This window comes from Pristiophorus japonicus, chromosome 8 (assembly GCF_044704955.1).
Source record: "Pristiophorus japonicus isolate sPriJap1 chromosome 8, sPriJap1.hap1, whole genome shotgun sequence".
Lineage (NCBI taxonomy): Eukaryota > Metazoa > Chordata > Chondrichthyes > Pristiophoridae > Pristiophorus > Pristiophorus japonicus.
This window is the reverse complement of record NC_091984.1, coordinates 5,590,823-5,613,205: the sequence shown is the minus strand read 5'-3', so window position 1 is coordinate 5,613,205 and position 22,383 is coordinate 5,590,823. Positions and strand designations below refer to the sequence as shown.

The 22,383-nt window shown below is 48.3% G+C and overlaps 1 pseudogene; it reads right to left on the bottom strand.

The window, feature by feature from the left end:
* The window catches only part of LOC139268366 (netrin-G1-like), a 37,363-nt pseudogene extending 15,795 nt beyond the window's left edge, over window positions 1-21,568 (bottom strand).
* Window positions 21,569-22,383: the final 815 nt, after the last annotated feature.

Below are 22,383 nucleotides of genomic sequence, written 5' to 3'. Positions count from 1 at the left end.
GCCGAATGACCTCCTCCTGTGCGGTCTGATTCTCGGACTTTCTGAATCCTGATGAGACTGGAGCTCGGCAGTGTTGAGAGTAAAGGGACAGATTCTGCTCGCTCCGTGCTGCTCGATTGGCTGAACACTGAGCAGGAACTCGCTGACTCATCGCCAGCCAGCCAGCAGGACTGTGAAAGCTCGCTACCGAGCCCATCACCAGGGGCAGGGGGAGCTGGCACAGTGCTGGTCTGTGCACACTGTCATACAGCCATTCAGGGAAGCTCAAACAACCGACACAGTGGGAAGTGACCATGCCGAGTGGGCCGGGGGAGGGATCCCCATCTATCGCTGTAAAACCTCCCAGTTACCCAGCGCTCACATAGGAACAGGAGGAGGCCATTCAGCCCCTCGAGCCTGCTCCGTCATTCAATGTGATCATGGCTGATCTGTGACCTAACTCCATATACCCGCCTTTGCCCCATATCCATTAATACCTCTGGTTATTAAAATCTATCAATCTCAGATTTAAAATTAACAATTGATCTAGCATCAACTGCCGTTTGCGGAAAAGAATTCCAAACTTCTACCACTCTTTGTATAAAACTGTTTCCCAACATCACTCCTGACAGGACTGGCTCTAATTTTTCAGATTTTGCCCCGAGTCCTAGAATAACCAACCAGTGGAATTAGTGGAAATTGTTTCTCTCTATCTACCCTTTCAGTTCCCTTTAATAAATTGAAACCTTCGATCAAATCACCTTCTAAATTCTAGGGAATACAATCCTTGTTTGTGTGATCGCTCCTCGTAATTAGATGTTGGCCCTGATAGACTGCCCTCCATACGTTAATTAAGATTAGTATGCCAGCTGTTATCGCTGATAGAGTGCACCCCAGATGTTGCCCTGTGAGTGTCCCCAGGTGTTGGCCCTGTGAGTGTCCCCAGATGTTGGCCCTGTGAGAGCCCCCAGATGTTTGCCCTGTGATTGCCCCCAGATGTTGGCTCTGTGACTGCCCCCAGATGTTGGTCCTACGTGCCCCCAGATGTTGCTCTATGTGTGTCCCCGGTTGTTTCCCTGTGAGTCCCCCCAGGTGTTAAGCCTGTGAGTGCTCCCCAGATGTTGGCCCTGTGAGTGCCCCCAGAGGTTTGCTCTGTGTGGCCCCAGATGTTTGCCTTGTGGATGTCCCCAGATGTTGGCCTGTCACAGCACCTCAAGTGTTGGCCCTGTGCTCCCAGATGTTGGTCCTGAGTGCCCCCAGATGTTTCTCTGTGAGTTCCCCCAGATGTTTCCCTGTGAGAGCCCCCTCAGATGTTGGCCCTGTGAGTGCCCCAGATATTGCCCTGTGAGTGCGCCAGATGTTGCCTTGTGAGTGCCCCCAGATGGTGCCCTGTGAATGCCCCCAGATATTGCCCGGTGAGTGCCCCCAGATGTTGCCCGGTGAGTGCCCACAGATGTTGCCCGGTGAGTGCCCCCAGACGTTGCCCTGTGAGTGTGCCAGATGTTGCCCTGTGAGTGCCCCCAGATGATGCCCTGTGAGTGCCCCCATATGTTGCGCTGTGAGTGCCCCCCAGATGTTGCCCTGTGAGTGCCCCAGATGTTGGCCTGATACAGCTCCCCCTGGGTGTGAAGTGTGGGATCAGCGACTCTGACCAGAAGGGACGAGGAGCTCTCACCGGCCGCGAATGTCCAGGTTGGAGATGGTGTGGAAATATTTGGAGAGGTTGTGCTGGTCAACACTGGTGGCCCCAGTGGCCGGCTGGAGCAGCCTGACCTGCAGGTCGGTCAGGGTGAAGAAGTCCCTCAGGTCCTTGGTGGTGTCCAGCTGGCCGTACAGTGAGGCCATATCTCGGAGACGGGGCCCCCCGAACAGGGCGAAATGCTCCTGGATCTCCAAGCGCACCATCTTGTCCACCTTCCACACGTAGCCCCTGGAGTACTCCTCTGTGCAGATGATGTCCAGCACCGAGGCTGGGCTCAGATCCCGGGCCCTTCTCGGCTCCATCCCGAAGGAGGTGAGGCAGTCGGCCGTGTCGAACTGGTAAGGCTGCCATGTCCGGCCGTGGTCCAGAGACTTCTCCAGGACCATCTGCTCCAGCCGAAGGTGATGACCATGTCCTCGGTCAACTCGATGGTCTTGCCCCAGGACAGAGTGATAACATAAGAACATAAGAACATAAGAATTAGGAACAGGAGTAGGCCATCTTGCCCCTCGAGCCTGCTCCGCCATGCAACAAGATCATGGCTGATCTGGCCGTGGACTCAGCTTCACTTACCCGCCCGCTCCCCGTAATCCTTAATTCCCTCATTGGTTAAAAATCTATCTATCTGTGACTTGAATACATTCAATGAGCTAGCCTCAACTGCTTCCTTGGGCAGAGAATTCCACAGATTCACAACCCTCTGGGAGAAGAAATTCCTTCTGAACTCGGTTTTAAATTGGCTCCCCCGTATTTTGAGGCTGTTGATCAGGAGGGGCTCGGGGAAACTCCTCCAGGAGATGCTTTGCCAAAAGGTGTTGGGAATCCGCCCCTCGGCATCCAGCATCAGCTTGGGCGGGTGTGCGAGCTCGGGCATGTGAGCATCACACTCGTTGTTGCACATGTACGGGTTGTCCTGGAAACCGAGACAGGAACAACATGGGTTAGATACAGAGTAAAGCTCCCTCTACACTCCCAGAGCAGGCGCAGCACGGGTTAGATACAGAGTAAAGCTCCCTCTAAACTGTGCCATCAAACACTCCCAGGGCAAGTACAGCATGGGTTAGATACAGAGTAAAGCTCTCTCCACACTGTCGCTTCAAACACTCCCAGGGCAGGTACAGCACGGGTTAGATACAGAGTAAAGCTCTCTCGACAATGTGCCATCAAACACTCCCAGGGCATGTACAGCACAGGTTAAATACAGAGTAAAGCTCCCTCTACACTGTGCCATCAAACACTCCCAGGGCAGGTACAGCACAGGTTAGATACAGAGTAAAACTCCCTCTGCACTGTCTCAGCAAACACTCCCAGGGCAGAAACAAAAAAACAAAGAAAATAGGTGCAGGAGTAGGTCATTCGGCCCATCGAGCCTGCACCAACATTCAATATGATCATGGCTGATCAAGAACTTCAGGACCCCATTCTTGCCTTCTCTCCATACTCCTTGATCCTTTTAGCTGTAAGGACCACATCTAACTCCCTTTTGAATATATCTAACAAACTGGCCTCAACAATTTTCTGTGGCAGAGAATTCCACATGCTCACGGGTCTCCGAGAGAAGAGGTTTCTCCTCATCTCAGTCCTAAATGGCTTACCACTTATCCTTTGACTGTGCCCCCTGGTTGTGGACTTCCCCAACATCAGGAACATTTTTTCTGCATCCAAACTGTCCAATCTCATCAAAATTTTATATGCTTCTATGATATCCCCTCTCATTCTTCTAAATTCCATTGAATATAAGCCTAATTGATCCAGTCTTTCTTCATATATCAGTCCTGTCATCCCGGGAATCAGTCTGGTGAACCTTTACTACACTCCCTCAATAGCAAGAATGTCCTTCCTCAGATTAGGAGAACAAAACTGCACACAATATTCAAGGTGTGGCCGAACCAAGGCCCTGTACAACTATAGTAAGACCTCCCTGCTCCTATGCTCAAATCCTCTCGCTATGAAGGCCAACATGCCATTTGCCTTCTTCACTGCCTGCTGTAACTGTATGCCAACTTTCAATGACTGATGTACCATGACACCCAGATCTTGTTGCACCTCCCCTTTTATTAATCTATCACCATTCAGATAATAATCTGCCTTCATGTTTTTACCACCAAAATGGATAACCTCACATTTATCTACATTCTACCGCATCTGCCATGTATTTGCCCACTCGTTTAACCTGTCCAAGTCACCCTGCAGCCTCTTAGCATCCTCCTCATAGCTCACACTGCCCCCCAGCTTAATGTCATCTACAAACTTGGAGATATTACATTCAATTCCTTCGTCTAAATCATTAATGTATATTGTAAATAGCTGGGGTCCCAGCTCTGAACCCCACTAGTCACTGCCTGCCATTCTGACAAGGACCCATTTATTCCTACTCTTTGCTTCCTGTCTGCCAACCAGTTCTCTATCCACATCAGTACATTACCCCCAAAACCATGTGCTTTAACTTTGCATACCAATCTCTTGTGTGGGACCTTGTCAAAAGCCTTTTGAATGTCTAAATACATCACATCCATTGGCTCCCCCTTGTCCACTCTACGAGTTACATCCTCAAAAAATTCGAGAAGATTTGTCAAGCATGATTTCCCTTTCATAAATCCATGCTGATTGGACCGATCCTGTCACTGCTTTCCAAATGCACTGCTATTACATCTTTACTAACTGATTCCAACATTTTCCCCATCACTGATGTCAGGCTGACCGTTTAATAATTCCCTGTTTTCTCTCTCCCTCATTTTTTTAAAAGTGGGCTTACATTAACTACCCTCCAGTCCATAGGAACTGATCCAGAATGTTGGAAAATGACCACCAATGCATCCACTATTTCTATGGCCACTTCCTTTAAGTACTCTGGGGTGCAGACTATCAGGCCTTGGGGATTTATCAGCCGACAATCCCATCAATTTTCCTAACACAACTTGCTGACTAATTAGGATTTCCTTTAGTTCCCCCTTCTCGCTAGATCCTTAGTCCCCTAGTATTTCCGAAAGGTTATTTGTGTCTTCCTTAGTGAAGACAGAATAAAAGTATTTGTTCAATTGGTCTGCCATTTATTTGTTCCCCCTTATAAATTTGCCTGATTCTGACTGTACAGGTACAGCATGGGTTAGATACAGAGTAAAGCTCCCTCGACACTGTCTTGTAATCCAGGAATATCCACGCATTCTACGTTTCTCAGGGATGATAATAAAGCTGTACACGCTCCAGTGCACTGTGCGCAGACGGTTAGTCAGCTGGAGTGTCGAAGAACGATGTTAGCTGTCAAACTAAAAATAGCTTCACGCCACTGAAATATTTGGAAACATGAATTATTAAACTGCACAAGGTTTGGAAACAATTGCAAGAATCTCACCTCATCCTCCCTGAGAGAGATTCCCAGTCACTGGGAGAGATTCCCCGTCACTGGGAGTGATCCCCGTCACTGGTCGAGATTCCCCATCACTGGGAGAGATTCCCCATCACTGGGAGAGATTCCCCGTCACTGGGAGAGATTCCCGTAACTGGGAGAGATTCGCCGTCATTCCCCGTCACTGGGAGAGATTCCCATCACTGGGAGAGATTCACATCACGTCACTGGGAGAGATTCCCCATCATCGGGAGAGATTCCCGTCACTGGGAGAGATTCCCCGTCACTGGGAGAGATTTCCCGTCACCGGGAGAGATTCCTGTCACAGGGAGAGATTCTCCGTCACTGGGAGAGATTCCCGTCACTGGGAATGTTTTCCCAATTACCCTCAATCTGTGCCCTCTGGTTACCGACCCTCCTGCCACTGGGCACAGTTTCTCCTTATTGTCTCTAGCACTACCCGCCATGATTTTGAACAATTCTATTAAATCTTCCCTGAACCTTCTCTGCTCTGAGGGGAACAATCCAGCTTCTCCAGTCTCTCCCTGTAACTGAAGCCCCCTCATCCCTAGGACCAGGAACGAGCCCGAGACTGTTCAGCCTTTCCCCAGAGTTAGAACCTCTTAGTTCTGGAATCTTCCTCGTCAATCTGTTTGAGCAAAATATAATGGGCTGTAAAGAGACAAGGGAGCTGACATTGGGACAGATTTCTGACATGTCGACATTCTGGACCTTTTCCTTGTTTCGATTTCCCAAAGTTCATGTTCAGTGTGAGAATCTCCGACCTGTGACCTCTAGAGATGGGACAATGAGCCTCACTTCAGCTGTATGTTTGAGTTAGAGAGAGAGAAAAGACGGGAGTTTTGTGGGCGCAATGATTGAGGGTAATTTGTTTTTTTATTGTCTGTTGGTAAAACAATCCCTTATTTGTGCTCAGGCCATAACCCTGGGCTCTGTGTGTCAGACCCTCGCCCAGCCTCGGGGCCTAATGATGCTTCACCTCAGGCTGGTTTGTGAGGGAGCAGTCGGAGGAGGCAGAACTCCCTCGGGGTCACTTCAGGTCATCCACCTTCCGCGATGAAGCAGCGATGGACACAGCGGCAGCTCCACATGTTGTGATCTGGAACGCACTGCCTGAAAGGATGGTGGCAGCAGATTCAATAGGGAATTGGAGAAATACTGGGAGGGGAAAGATTTACAGGTCTGTGGGGAAAGAGTAGGGGAGTGGGACTAATCGGATAGCTCTTTCACAGAGCCAGCACAGGCACGATGGACCGCATGGCCTCTTTCTGTGCTGTATCATTCTGTGATTCTGTGATTCTAAGTCGGGACGGTTTGTGACTCGGAGGGGATCTTGGAGGTGATGGTGTTTCCACGCACCTGCTGCCCTTGACCTTCTAGGAGGAGGTGGTGTCGGGTTTGGGAAGTGCTGCCGAAGAAGCCTTGGTGAGTTGCTGCAGTGCATCCTGTGGATCGGACACACTGCGACTCTACCTGACATCGGCAACACAGAATCAGCCCAACATCCTTTTCCCAATGATCAGGCAACTCGCCTGTTCGACCTCAATCTCCAGCAAGTGGCTGTTGCAGCAATCAATAAAACTAATGCGTGTGATAAAGATGGAGAATGCGGCAAAATACAGAGATCATCGAGATTAATGAATCAACAAGTGGCACAGCATCGACGAAAGGCTTTGACTAAAGCCGTATATTGGACTAGGTTATTTTTAATACTCTATGTCGAAGGAATCGAGTGATCATTCGTAACAGAAACCTAAACCTGTGTAAAGTAAGAATGAATAAAGGAACGGTGCAGATGTTAAGTGCTCCTGAATTGCCGTGTCCTCGGTACATAATTAACAATTATCGACTTCAAGAGGACATAGACAGGCTGGTGGAATGGGCGGACACGTGGCTGATGAAATTTAACGCAGAAAAGTGCAAAGTGATACATTTTGGTCGAAAGAACGAGGAGAGGCAATAGAAACTAAAGGTGTCATGTATTCAACTATCATTGTAATCCATCAATAAGCTGACCTAAGTTGTACACCTTGAGAACGTTGACCACATGGAACTTGTGGACTTTCAGGTATAACAGGGGAAGCTCCACCCACCTTCATCACTTGAACTCTTGGTAATAAAGGTAACTGGTCACAGAGTGACCTTCTCTCAGGTATGGGCCTCGTGTGCATTTATATTGTATACTAAGGACATATCATTGGCGATGAGAAACTGGGATTTAAACCACACGAGCATGGCCACTAGCAGCACAGAAGAGAGGTACTGTGTTGCTGATGAGTGGGACGACTTTATTGAGACTACAGCAAAGTTTTGTCACTATGGAATGGTTGGGACAGGATTCGGCCGACAAATGCAGGGCTCATCTCCTGACGGTTTGTGGATCCAGAACGTATTCCCTGATGAAGGACCTTCTAGCGCCAGAGAAGCCAGCAGACAAGACGTTCGAAGAGCTCAGTAAGTTGATCGGGGAACACCTTAAACCGGCGAGTAGCATGCACATGGCGAAACACCGGTTTTACATACACTGGCGGCGAGAAGGGCAAAGCGTTCCTGACTTCGTGGTATATCTCCGGCGACTAGCGAGCCTATGTAAGTTCACAGATGCATGCAGAGCGGAGATGCTGCAAGACTTTTTTATTGAGGGTATCAGGCACGCTAGGGTTTTCAGGAAACTGATTGAGACCAAAGACTTGACCTTGGAAGCGGCGGCTCTGATAGCCCAGTCATTTATCTCAGGGGAGGAAGAGACCCGAATGATGTATGACAAAAATCTTGGCTCAAATGCGGCAAACAACCAGGGAGTCAACATTGTTAATGCGGCACACAGTTCTCCAGGCAGACAAGGGCAATCAGACATGCCCCAGCATGTAGTCGAACCCAAAGGGGGAATTCAACAGAGACAATGGCTAGCTGAACAGCAATTCATGCCATCGCAATGGACAATGTGGCCAGTAATGGGGCCATCAACACCTGTTAATGGTGCGCTTAAGGACAGTTACAGAGACAGTCAGAGACGATCGACTGGTAATGGATCTTTTGTTTCTAACAACGGGACCTCCAGCTGATGCTGGAGGTGTGGAGGCAAACACCCAGCCAGAGATTGCAGGACTCAGCAATATACCTGCAGAAACTGCAACGTCAGCGGTCACTTGGCGCGTATGTGCAGGAAGCCTGCAGCCAGGTTGATGTACAAGGAGGACGGGCCCGATGTAAGCCCTACGAGGCCAAATGAATACTGGGGGAAATCGCTGGAAGCTGAAGTTCAGCGAGTTCGTGTGGAGAACAGTGCACAAATCTCTGGACAGTGGAGGAAAGGATGTTCCAAACATGGCCCTCATCCTGAAGGCCACCTTTGTGTGCGGCTGCATCAAGCTGTGCACAGACCCCCGGTACGCAAACACCAAGTGCCACTATGTGCTGAGTTTCTACCTGTCCCCATTGTTGCGAAGGACGGGCCTGTCCACACTGCCGCGAAACGCCCCCACCAGTTGGACCATGCCTGTTCACCTGTCCTTCATGGAAAAGATTTTCACAAAAAACCTCTTCGACCACAAGGCCATAAAACAGTGGTCAGCACATAACATCCTGGAAGCCCTATGAAAGAAGGAGAGGGCGGACCCTGTCGGGTGGTTCCCTGGCGGACTGTCGAACACATTTGGCAGAACGTCTCATTGCCAGAGCTTTCACACAAGCACCATGACGTAGCTTGGTTGGCGTTGAGGAAGGCCTTACCCGTCAGAGCGTTCATGCACAGCCGACGTCTCAGCAACATGGCACGGTGCCCCCAAGTCGGCTGCGGGGCGGACGAGACTGTCACCCATCTCCTTCAGGATTGCGCCTTCGCAAGGCAGTTTGGAAAGAGATGCAGTGGTTGCTGTCGAGGTTCATCCCAAGCAGCTCCGTAACACAGGACTCTGGGCTCTACGGGCTGTTCCCAGGGACACACACCGAGACAGACATCACCTGCTGCTGGAGCGCCATCAACTCGGTCAAAGACGCTCTTTGGTCTTGCCGAAACTTGCTAGTCTTCCACAGCAAGGAGATGTCGACATCTGCGTGTTGCAGACTGGCACAATCCAAGATCCAGGATTACGTGCTGAGGGACGCAGTTAAAATTGGTGCATTCGCCGCAAAGGCACGGTGGGGAAGGGCCACAGTTTAAAGCCCTTCTGCCACGGTAAATTTAAGGGCAGGAATCAGCACAAAACTCCCCTCGGGCCGCACTTGTAACTTCTTTTTTGTGTACATGGAGCACCATGATCTGTAAACACCTATGTAGTGCCATGTACAATGCAAGGTCTGTTTCGTAATGCACATTGAAAAGAAAAATGTAAATGTACCGTCACCCATTCCGCATACTGTACAGTGACACATGTAATGTAATTTGTTGAATGTACTACAATGTATCCCGTATTGTACCGAATTGTACTTGGACTGAAAAGCAAGGAAATGTATCGAACGGAACTGCCATCAGCACCCAAATGTAGTGTATGGAATTGCTGACCGCAGCTAAACGTACTGAACTGCTTTGAATGTACTGTACAAATTTTTATATGAATAAAGTATATTTTGAAATTAAAAACAATGTGGAGCACATATACAGTTCATATACCAGGACGCCACCGATAATGATGAAAGTGCGCCTCAATGGCATCCCAGTATTAATAGAGCTAGACACGGGGGGCCAGCCAATCCCTGATGAGTATCAAACAGTTCGAAAGGTTGTCGGTGTCCAAGGCCAGAAAGCCAAAATTATTGCCGATTGATGCACAGCTACGGACATATACAAAGGAGATCATTCCGGTGCTAGGCAGTGCCACGGTAGTCGTGACCCACAAAGATTCGGAGAACAGGTTGCCACTCTGAATTGTCCCGGGGACGGTCCCGCAGTACTGGGAAGGAGTTGGCTTGCTGTCATGAACTAGAAATGGGGTGATATCAATGCAATTTCTTCTGTGGAGCGAGTATCATGCTCACAGTTCCTGGACAAAATTGACTCATTATTTCAACCCGGCATTAGCACTTTCATGGGGGCCAAGGTAGTGATTCACATCAACCCGGACACCAGGCCAGGCCAGAGCGGCGCCGTACGTGATGCGGGAAAAGATAGAATGCGAATTAGGCCGCCTGCTGAGGGAAGGCATCATCTCGCCAGTCGAATTCAGTGACTGGGCAAGCCCGATCGTGCCGGTGCTCAAGGCGGATGGGTCGGTCAGGATATGTGGTGATTACAAGGCCACCATCAATCGGGTGTTACTCCAAGCCCAGTACCCGCTACTGAGAGCGGAGGACCTCTTTACGACGCTATCCAGTGGCAAACTTTTTTCGAAATTGGACCTGACCTCAGCTTACATGACCCATGAGCTGGCGAGTGAGTTGAAGAAGCTGACCACCATCACGACACACAAGGGGTTGTTTGAGTATAAGAGATGTCCATTCGGGATTCGCTCGGGCACCGCGATCTTTCAGCAAAATAGGGAAAGCCTCCTCAAGTCGATTCCAAGGGCGGTGCTTTTTCAAGTCGACATCCTCATCACAGGTCGCGATACTGAAGAACACCTCCACAACCTGGAGGAGGTGCTACACAGACTGGACCGGGCAGGACTGCGACTGAAAAAGGCGAAGTGCGTCTTCTTACCTCCAGAGGTAGAATTCCTGGGGAGAAGGGTAGCAGCAGATGGGATCAGACCCACTGCGTCCAAAACGGAAGCGATCCAGAGAGCACCCAGACCCCGTAACACGACGGAGCTGCGTTCCTCCCTGAGGCTCCTGAACTATTTTGGTAACTTTCTTCCCAAATTGAGCACGCTGTTAGAGCTGCTACATGTGCTCTTATGCAAAGGTCGCGATTGGGTCTGGGGGGACAGCCAGGAAAAGGCTTTTGATAGGGCACACAACTTGTTATGCTCCAACAAACTGTTAATGTTATATGACCCGTGTAAGAAACTAATTCTAATGTGCGATGCGTCGTCCTATGGGGTCGGGTGTATGTTGCAGCATATGAATGCCAATGGTCACTTACAGCCGGTAGCTTATGCCTCAAGAAGTCTGTCCCAGGCAGAAAGGGGCTACAGGATGGTAGAAAAGAAAGCGCTAGCATGTGTATATGCAGTAAAAAAAATGCACCAGTACTTGTTTGGCAGGAAATTTGAGCTGGAGACAGATCACAAACCCCTAACGTCCCTTTTTGCTGACAACAAGGCCATAAATGCGAATGCATCGGCCTGCATACAGAGGTGGGCACTCACGTTAGCCACCTATGGCTACATAATTCGGCATAGACTGGGCACTGAAAACTGCGCCTATACATTCAGCAGGTTCCCACTAGCCACCACTGAGGGGACAACTGAGCATGATGCTGAGATGGTCATGGCTGTTGAAGCTTTCGAAAGTGAAGGCTCACCTGTGACAGCCCGTCAGATTAAAGTCTGAACAAATAAAGACCCGCTACTGTCTTTAGTTAATAAATGTGTCCTGAATGGGGACTGAGCAGCCACGTACGGGGCATGCCCTGAGGAATTTAAACCATTTCATAGGCGCAAGGATGAACTCTCGATTCAGGCCAATTGCCTACTGTGGGGAAACCGAGCAGTCATGCCCCAGAAGGGCAGAGAGGTGTTTATCAGAGAACTTCACATTGAGCACCCGGGCATTGTCATGATGAAGGCAATTGCCAGGTCACACATTTGGTGGCCAGGAATAGATGCAGACCTGGAACTTTGTGTTCGCAGGTGCAACACGTGTGCCCAGCTGAGCAATGCATCCAGGGAAGCCCTTAATTACGCTGCAGGGCCCAAATGGCTTGCAGGCACTGTAATTGCCAAAGAGGGGAATAGGGTTTTGGTAGTTAAACTTACCAATGGACAAATCTGCCGCAAACACGTGGATCAAACTAAAAGGAGGTTCAGCAACCCCATAGAAGAAGCAGAGGAAGAACACGACGTAGAGTTTACTACACCACAGGTGACTGAACACCGGAACCAAGTGGAGGAGAGCCCAGTCACTGTGGGCAGTCCGGACAGGCCTGTGGCACTGCAAACAGCAGACACTCAGGCCAGCACCCAACAACCGGAGCCCCAACTCAGGCGCTCTACAAGGGAGCGTAAACCACCAGAGAGAGTTAACCTTTGATCCCAATAAGACTTTGGGGGGGAAGTGTTGTCATGTATTCAACTATCATTGTAACCCATGTGTAAGCTGACCAAAGTTGTACACCTTGAGAACATTGACCACAAGGGGGTGAGCTTGTGGGAGACACTCCTAACCTGGACTTTCAGGTATAAAAGGGGAAGCTCCACCCACCTTCATCACTTGAGGTCCAGGTAATAAAGGTAACTGGTCACAGAGTGACCTTCTCTCAAGTATGGGCCTCGTGTGCATTTATACTGTATATTAAGGGCATATCAAAAGGGTACAGTCATAAAGGGGGTATATGAACAGAAAGACCTGGGGGTATATGTGCACAAATTGTTGAAGATGGCAGTGCAGGTTGAGAAAGCGGTTAAAAAAGCTTACAGGATCCTGGTTTTCATAAATAGAGACAGAGTCCAAAAGTATGGAAATTATGATGAACCTTTATAAAACACTGGTTCGGCCTCAACTGGAGTATTGTGTCCTATTCTGGACACCGCACTTTAGGAAGGATGTGAAGGCCTTAGAGAGGGTGCAGAACTGATTCACGTGAATGATTGCAGGGATGAGGAATTTCAGTTATGTGGATAAGAACCAAAGGCAACATAAGAAAAAACTTTTTTACACAGCGAGTGTTTAGGATCTGGATTGCACGGCCTGAAATGGTGGTGGAGGCAGACTCAATCACTGCTTTCAAAAGGGAATTGGACAAATACCTGAAAGGAAAACATTTGTAGGGCTTTGGGGAAAGAGTGGGGGAGTGGGACCAGCCGAAGTGCTCGATGGGCCGAATGGCCTACCGTGCTGTAACCGTTTTATGATTCGGTGATTCTGGCCTCTTGCGCATCTCCGATTTTAACAGCTTCACCATTCAGCTCCCGAGGTCCTAAGCTCTGGAATTCCCTCCCGATAACTCTCCACTTCTATTTCTCTTTTAAGATGCTCCCTAAAACATTTCTCTTTGATCAAGCTTTTGGTCACCTGTCCGAATATCTCCTTATGTGGCTCGCTGTGTCTGATTTACGCTCCTGTGAAGCGCCTTGGGAGGATTTACTTTGTTAAAGGTGCTATATAAATGCAAGTTATTGTTGTTGAAGCAGTAATGAAACATCACCATACAGCCCAGGGAGAGAGAGACACAACAGGCTCCTGCTGTGTGTGGCTGCATCAATGCGGGAAGGGAAGATATTTCAATATAAGGATAATTTTGTACAGAAACTGCTCCTGTGATACTGGAGTGTAAACGGAGTATCTTATGAATCATTGTTACTTCTACAAATCCACTCAGCACTTGACATTTATTTCCAGGCTTTAAGTGTTGCTATCGGGGATTTACACTGTGTGGTATGACTAAGGGTCTGGTGTTATCACGAACTAAAGCCTTCGCTATCAGCACGGTTCAGTCCCTGGTTAATGATGTGAATCAGTGTATTATTGAATACAGAAGTTAGTGGCTCCATAAAGTACACCCCGCAGGCTGCTGTCACTTCCCATCATCCAGTAATCAGGCCCTTTGTTGGGGTTAATTGTCGAGCAGAGTTGCTCAGTTAGGAGGTGAGTGATTGGGCCAAAAATACAATGAGCAGCATTTAGTGGGCCAGTGCTGAGCTGAAAGGTTCTCCAGGAATGGCGACAGGACAGAGGCAGCGAGATGATAAAAGGGGTCAGAGATTCACCCCGATGCTTGATACTGTCTGAGGGTGAAAGAGACAATAAATCAGCTCCAAACCCCAAGACTTTTACACCAAATTCATTGACAAACCCCAACAGCACATGGACTTCCTGCTCATTATCGTGACGGATCGCTGACTTTTATCATAAACTCTACTATTTTGAGTGATGGCTTGAGTACATAAGAAATAGGAGCTGGAGTAGGCCATTCAGCCCCTCGAGCCTGCTCCGCAATTCAATAAGATCATAGCTGATCATCTACCTCAACACTATCCCCATATCCCTTAATTCCCTGAGTCTCCAAAGATCTATCAATGTCTTTAATATACTCAATGACTGAGCCTCCACAGCTCTCTGGGGTACAGAATTCCAAATATTCACAACCCTTTGAGTGAAGATATTTCTCCTCATCTCAGTCCTAAATGGCTGACCCCTTATTCTGAGACTGTGACCCTTGGTTCTAGACTCCCCAGCCAGGGGAAACATCCTTCCTGCATCTTTCTGTAAACAGCTGGAAGAATTTAGCACATTTGAATGAGGTCACCTCTCAGTCTTCTAAACGCTATGAAATAGGCCTAGTCTCCTCAATCTCTCCTCATAGGACAATCACCTCATCCCAGGAATCAGTCATCAATAATGTGGGTCAGGGAGAAGGTCCATCTCCCCACGACCCAAAGTGGGTCAGTGAGAAGGTCCACCTCACCACGGCCCACAGTGGGTCAGGGAGAAGGTCTATCTTCCCACAGCCCAAAGTGGGTCAGTGAGAAGATCCATCTCCCCACGGCCGACAGTGGTTCAGGGAGAAGATCCATCTCCCCATGGCCCACAGCTCAGGGAGAAGGTCCATCTCCTCACAGCCCACAGTGGGTCAGGGAGAAGGTCCATCTCCCCATGACCCACATTGGGCCAGGGAGAAGATCCATTCTTCCACAGCAAAGAAGAAGGAGTGTCTTAAAGGAGAGAGAGGCAGAGAGGTTTTGGGAGGGAATTCCAGAGCTTGAGGCCCTGGTAGCTGGGGACATAATAATCTGTGGGATATTAGATAAAAACTGATTCGCTCCCAATCTCGAAGGTGATCATTAACAGATCGGATCCTGTGATTCCCAGATTTGCACTGCCTGCTGTCAGTGTCGATTTCAGAGCCAATTGCCCTGCCCGGCACTGCCAGCATGCACAGCAACATTAGCAGATGGATCTGACATGTCAGCAGCCTGTGAGATAAATGCTGGGCGAGCTCCCCTGTTCGTGACGCTCCAGGATATCTTCCCTCGTGTGCTGGAGCCGCCCTGACATTTATCCGCATTGTTTGGTTTCTGGGACTCTGTCTGTGATGGGGAAATATTAACAAGTGTGCAGCCGGTTTACTGGGGACAGTGGGCAGTGAGTGAGATATTGGTCAGTGACAGGATTCATGGGGATAAAGTCTATGGCTTCAGGTTTAATCCACTTACTGTCGCCTCTCCCGGGTCCTCGATTTCCCGTCTGAGTATTAAAGGTTGAGTCCCAGACTCAATAGAACGGACTGCGATATTATAGAGCGAATGTTTGGCTAATTCAGACTGAAATCCCGTCTGCTGTTCCAACCTGCTTAAAATAAACAGAGGAAATATCACACAATTCACAGCACAGAAGGAAGCCATTCGGCCCATCGTGCCTGTACCGGCTCTTTGAAGAGCTATTTGAATCTTCTTAAACTGAACTCCCTTAAAACAGGGAACAATATATTGAAAAGGATAAATGTGCAGGGCTGTGGGGAAAGAGCAGGGAGTGGGACTAATTGGATCGCTCTTTCACAGAACCGGCACAGGCACGATGGGCTGAATGGCCTCCTGCTGTGCTGTGAGATTGTGTGAACAGCTGGCGGGGGAACGGATACAGATGTTAACCATCCCGAGAGGATCAGACACAATCCCCAGGCACCAGTTTAGAATCTGTTCACACTTAGCTTACACAAGTTACCCAGAAACTCCACGTTAACATTCAACTGCTGTCACGACTCGCTGGGATTTCCATAATTGGTGCTCGGATTCAGAAATAATTGGCTGTCAGTCTTTTAGCTGAGCTAAGCCCAGACTGTGTTTCTACAGAAGTAGTGATGATCCTCCCTTTAATTCGACAGTTCGAGTGAACCTCACAACACATGTAGTGAATTCGCTGAGACAAGGATTTCTGTTTAACCACATTCTCCTTCAAACCCATCGAGAGTGACTGAATTTAAAGGGAGCAGGGCTATGGGGAAAGAGCAGGGAGTGGGACTAATTGGATATCTCTTTCACAGAGCCAGCACAGGCACGATGGGCCGAATGGCCTCTTTCTGTGCTGTCTGATTCTATAATGTTTTCTTCTCTGGAATACAAGCTTTACTGTAATTATTCAAAGGCTCTCCGGGCAGAGACTGCGAGCTATGTAAATAGTAACCAAGGCCACAGCTTAAGCTGGTCAACAGTCAGTGAGCATCATGTCCTGGGCACCCTGAAATATTGATCATGTGGCTGGGAGTCAATTGGAACGTTCAGGACTGAGTTCGACAGATTATTGTTGGTACGGGTATCGAGGGATATGGAGCCAAGGCTGGTAAATAGGGTTGTGGTACAGATCATCCCTTATCTGATTAAATAGCAGAACAGGCTGTTGGGGCTGAATGGCCTCCTCCTGTCCCTGTGTTCCGATGAATGGTGGTACAGGCTGGAGGGGCTGAATGGCCCCCTCCTGTCCCCATGTTCCAATGAATGGTGGAAGGCTCTCGAGGGGCTGAATGGTCTCCTCCTGTCCCTGTGTGAGCTATAACCAGGCTCAAGGGGCTGAATGGCCTCCTCCTGTCCTTGTGTGAGCTCTAACCAGGCTGATCTCATTTTCCGACATGCTGCTGGTGAGAGACTTTGGTAAAATGAGTGATATTGGGGAAGTGGAGCAGAGACTGCGAGTCAGACTCTGTGAAGCCGCAGCCTTTTATATAAATATAGCGCATTGCCTGAACTCTGACCTTGCTCCCATATGGCAGAGAAACTCACCCATCACTGGATCTGTGATCCATCTGATTGTACAGCTCAGAGCAACAGATCAAACAGCCAAGATTTAAACCCTGAACCCGGATTAAATGGGCCCTGTCCTCACGGGCTGGAGTCACATATAGGCCCAGACCGGGTAAAGATGGCAGCTTTCCTTCCCTAAATGACATCAGTGAACCAGTTAGGTTTTACCACAATCCGACAGCTTTATGGTCATATTTACTGAGCCCAGGTTTTATTTCAATTTTCCAAACTGCCCCATGGTGGGATTTGAACTCACGTTCTCTGGATTATTGGTCCGGTAACAAAACCACTGCACCATCATATCCCGGTACATCACATCAATGCAACAACAACAACTGGCATTTATATAGTGCCTTTAACGTCGTAAAACGCCGCAAAGTGCTTCACAGGAGCGTGAATCAGACACAAACTGCCAACGAGCCACAGAAGGAGATATTAGGGCAGGCAACCAAATGCTTGGTCAAGGGAGGTTTTAAGGAGGGTCTTAATGGAGGAGAGAGGTGGAATGCGGCGAGGTTTAGGGAGGGAATTCCAGACCTTTGGGCCTTGGCAGCTGAAGGCACAGCCACCAATGGTGGAGCAATTAAGATCTCGGAGGGTTGTAGGACTGGAGGGGGTTACAGGGATAGGGAGGGGTGTAGGGTGGGAGGGAGTTACAGAGATGGGGACGGTGCAGGGTGGGAGGGAGTTACAGAGATAGGGAGGGTTGTAGGGTGGGAGGGGGTTGCAGGGATAGGGAGGGGTGTAGGGTGGGATGGGTTACAGGGATAGGGAGGGGTGTAGGGCTGGAGGTTACAGAGATATGGAGGGGTGTAAGGTAGGAGGGGGTTAGAGATATAGGGAGGGGTGTAGGGCTGGAGCGGGTTACAGGAATAGGGAGGGGTTTAGGGCTGGAGGTTACAGAGATAGGGAGGGGTGTAGGGTGGGAGGGGGTTACAGAGATAGGGGGCGGTGTAGGGTGGGACAGAGTTACAGAGATAGGGAGGGGTGTAGGGTGGGAGGGGGTTACAGGGATAGGGAGGGGTGTAGGACTGGAGGTTACAGAGATAAGGAGGGGTGTACGCTGGGAGGGGGTTACAGGGATAGGGAGGGGTGTAGGGCGGGAGGGGGGTTACAGGGATAGGAAGGGGTGTAGGGCTGGAGGAGTGGGGTGAGGCCATGGAGGGATTTGAACATGAGGATGTGAATTGTAAAATCTGCAGCTTCTGAGCAGGAGTCAGTGTCTTTGCACCAAGGTTACAGCCACAGTCTGAATCCATTCTCACCCTGGAGTCTTTCCGTTTCACTCACCCACTCACAGTGAATACAGAATCAGGAAACAGAAGTTCCGGAGACAGAACAGATTGGGAAAGAATGAGCGAGTACACGTGTCAAAAACTGCTCCATATTAAACTATGCAAACTACGGGATAAAGGCCCATAAATTCAGCACGTTTTTATCGGTTAAAGAAAAATGATTGCAACGTCACACAGTCCTTCATTGGCTGTGAAGCTTTGGGACGTCCTGAGGTGTGAGATTGACACAGTAACACCTAGTCTGGTCTCACTGGGTCCAGGCAGTGTTTCACACACACGCAGTGCAATATGCAACAGCTGGAAGGTTTACCTCAAAGACTCAAATTGTTTTATAACAGATCACTGATTGAGCTGGAGAATAATTCCCTCCGATAAACTGCATGTTCTGCAAAAAATTATTCATTTCAATTATTGCTGAAACATACAGCTGATTATTAAACCAGGAGTTTTCCCTCTAACAGTGATGTCGGAACCAGTTATCCTGAGGAGACGATTAACTTACTGAGAGGATCATTAATGTTTAGAAACAGGCCTGAATTTACATCTCAATGACATATTCCCCACTGGGGATATGGGACAGGGCTCAGACACAATGGGATGTATTACCCACTGGGGATATGGGACAGGGCTCAGACACAATGGGACATATTCCTCACTGGGGATATGGGACAGGGCTCAGACACAATGGGACATATTCCCCACTGGGGATATGGGACAGGACTCAGACACAATGAGACGTATTACCCACTGGGGATATGGGACAGGGCTCAGACATAGGGTCAGGGGCTCCAGGGGGTGTTTATAATCATTCAACCACCCTCCTCACATCTATTACCGTGTCTAATTTTACAAACACTGCCCCCCTTACGGTGCGACACTGGGAAGCAGTGATTTTTGGGTTTTAAGTGTCCTGACCTTTCCTGTTCAGTCCAGCGGTGTTACATCTCCTCACAGTTCCACGGCATCAAACAGGAAATTAGAGATGCATGTAGCAAGGGTACTACAGTAATCGTAGGTGACTTTAATCTGCATATAGAGTGGCCAAACCAAATTAATAATAATACTGTGGCAGATGAATTCCTGGTGTGTGTACGAGATGGATTTTTAGACCAGTATGTTGGGGAGCCTACTAGGGAACAGGTTATACTAGATTGGGTATTGTGCAATGAGAAGGGGTTAATTTACAATCTTGTTAGAAACATAGAAACATAGAAAATAGGTGCAGGAGCAGGCCATTCAGCCCTTCTAGCCTGCACCGCCATTCAATGAGTTCATGGCTGAACATGAAACTTCAGTACCCCCTTCCTGCTTTCTCGCCATAACCCTTGATCCCCCGAGTAGTAAGGACTTCATCTAACTCCCTTTTGAATATATTTAGTGAATTGGCCTCAACTACTTTCTGTGGTAGAGAATTCCACAGGTTCACCACTCTCTGGGTGAAGAAGTTGTGAGGGGTCCTTTCGGGAAGAGTGACCATAACATGATTGAATTTCTCATTAAGATGGAAAATGAAGTAGTCCAATCCGAAACTTGGGTCCTAAATCTAAACAAAGGAAACAACGAAGGTAGGAGGAAATAATTGGCTATGACAGATTGGGAAGATTCATTAAAAGGCATGACAGTGGATAGGCAATGGCTAATATTTAAGGAACAAATGCATGAATTGCAAAATTTATACATTCCTTTCTGGCATAAAAACACAAAACAAAAGATGGCCCAACCATGGCTAACAAAAGAAATTAATGATAGTATTAAATCCAAAGAGGAGTTATACAAAGTTGCCAGAAAAAGTAGCAAGCCTGAGGATTGAGAGCAGTTTAGAATGCAACAAAAATGGACCAGGAGATTGAATAAGAGGGGAAAGGTAGAGTGTGAGAGTAAACTTGCAAGGAACATAAAAACTGACTTCAAAAGTTTCTACAAGTTTGTAAAAAGAACAAGATTAGTGAAGACAAATGTAGGTCCTTCACAGACAGAAAGAGGAGAATTTATAATGGGGAACAAGGAAATGGCAGAACAATTAAATAAATACTTTGGTTCCTCTTCACGGAAGAGGACACAAATAACGTCCCAGAAATGTTAGGGAACCAAGGATCTAGTGAGCAAGAGGAATTAAAGGAAATTATAATTAGTAAGAAAATTGTGCTGGAGAAACTAATGGGACTGAAGGCAGATAAATCCCCAGGGCCTGATGATCTACATCCCAGAGGACTAAAAGAGGTAGCCATGGAAATACTAGATGCATTGGTTGTCATCTTCTAAAATTCTATAGATTATGGATCAGTTCCTGCAGATTGGATGGTGGCAAATGTAACCCCACTATTTAAAAAAGGAGGGAGAGAGAAAATAGGGAACTACAGACCGGTTAGCCTAACATCAGTAGCAGGGAAAATACTGGAGTCTATTATGAAGGATGTGATAACAGCACACTTAGTTAATATCAACGGATTAAACAACATCAACATGGATTTATAAAACCTACATAAGTTTTTGAAGATGTAACTGATAAAATAGATAAGGGAGAACCAGTGGATGTAGTGTATTTGGATTTTCAGAAGGCCTTTGATTAGATCCCACATAAGAGGTTAGTGTACAAAATTAAAGCACATAGGATTGGGGGTAATATACTGGCATGGATTGAAAATTGGTTAACTGACAGGAAACAGAGAGTAGGAATAAACGGGACTTTTTCAGCTATTCACAATATATATAAATGATTTGGATGAGGAAACCAAATGTAATATTTCCAAGTTTGCTGACAACACAAAACTCGGTGGGATTGTGAGTTGTGAGGAGGATGCAAAGATGCTGCAAAGCGAATTAGGTAGGTTGAGTGAGTGGGCAAACACAAGGCAGATGCAGTATAATGTGGATAAATGTGAAGTTATCCACTTTGGTAGGAAAAACATAAGGACAAAGTATTATTTAAATCGTGATGGCTTGGGAAGTGTCGATGTACAGAGAGACCTGGGTGTCCTTGTACACCAGTCATTGAAAGCAAACATGCCGGTGCAGTTAGGAAGGCAAATGGTATGTTGGCCTTCATTGCAAGATGTAGGAGTTTGGACGGAATTGACTTTGATAAAGACCGTTCAGCGAGCGTCCATTCACAGCACCACACACAACAGAGGCTGTCTCAGAAAGGCTTCTACTCGCAGTACATCTCGGGGGTCTCTCCACACGTACTATCGACGGGATCCAAGCTGACCTTCAGGAACCTGGTGAGCAGGGTGGCCTTGGGCTGGCAGGCCATGTAATCCCAACTCATCCCCTGGTCCCAGTGAAGCTGAGCCTTACACAGGTCGTAGTGACCCCAGGACGGGAAGTGCTGCGCGGCGAGAGACAGGGCTGCCCAAAGGGCCTGAAGGGGCAACAAACCGGACAGACGCATCGCTCCGACTGGTCCCTGCTCGGAGAGAGAGATCTCGGTCCATCTGGGGGTGATTCAGGGGGTTTCCACTCCGAATAGATCCCGCTCAGAGAGGGGCCACATCGTTGCTGGCAGATGTTCCAGGTGTTGGGATTCCAAGTGTTTTCCCAGTGTTGGTGCAGATGTTCTGGGTGTTGGGATTGCAGCTGTTTTCCCAGTGTTGGTGCAGATGTTATGGGTGTTAGAATTCCAGCTGTTTTCCCAGTGTTGGTGCAGATGTTATGGGTGCTAGAATTCCAGCTGTTTTCCCAGTGTTGGTGCAGATGTGCCGGGTGTTGGGACTCCAGCTGTTTCCCCCAGCTGTACACTGTGTCAGACAGATGCTCTGATTGGCTGATCAGTCAGTACTCGGACCCAATGAGATGACTGTCTCCTGACCAGAGTCTGTTTCCCATCGATCATCTCTTCCTTCTGGTATCAATTCCCTGTTAGGGGAGAAATAAAATCAATGCATTTGGGAACAGGTGCTGCTCCTGACCATCGACCTTCGATCTTCGGTCCTCACTCTCGGACTCCGCCTCCCATTGGCTGCAGAAATAATCACCAGTTGGGAATGACAGCAGCCAATAGGAGGTGGCTAAATGACTTGGGTTAAGATCCCAATGAGACAAATGTCCAATTATCCTGCATTTTGTGACTTTGGTTGAGGGATAAATATTGGCCACCGTGAAGAACGCCCCCTGCTCCTCTTCTAAATAGGGCCATGGGATCTTTTACATCGACCCTTGGTTTAACATCTCATTCAAAAGTCAGCCCCTCTGACAGTGCAATGCTCC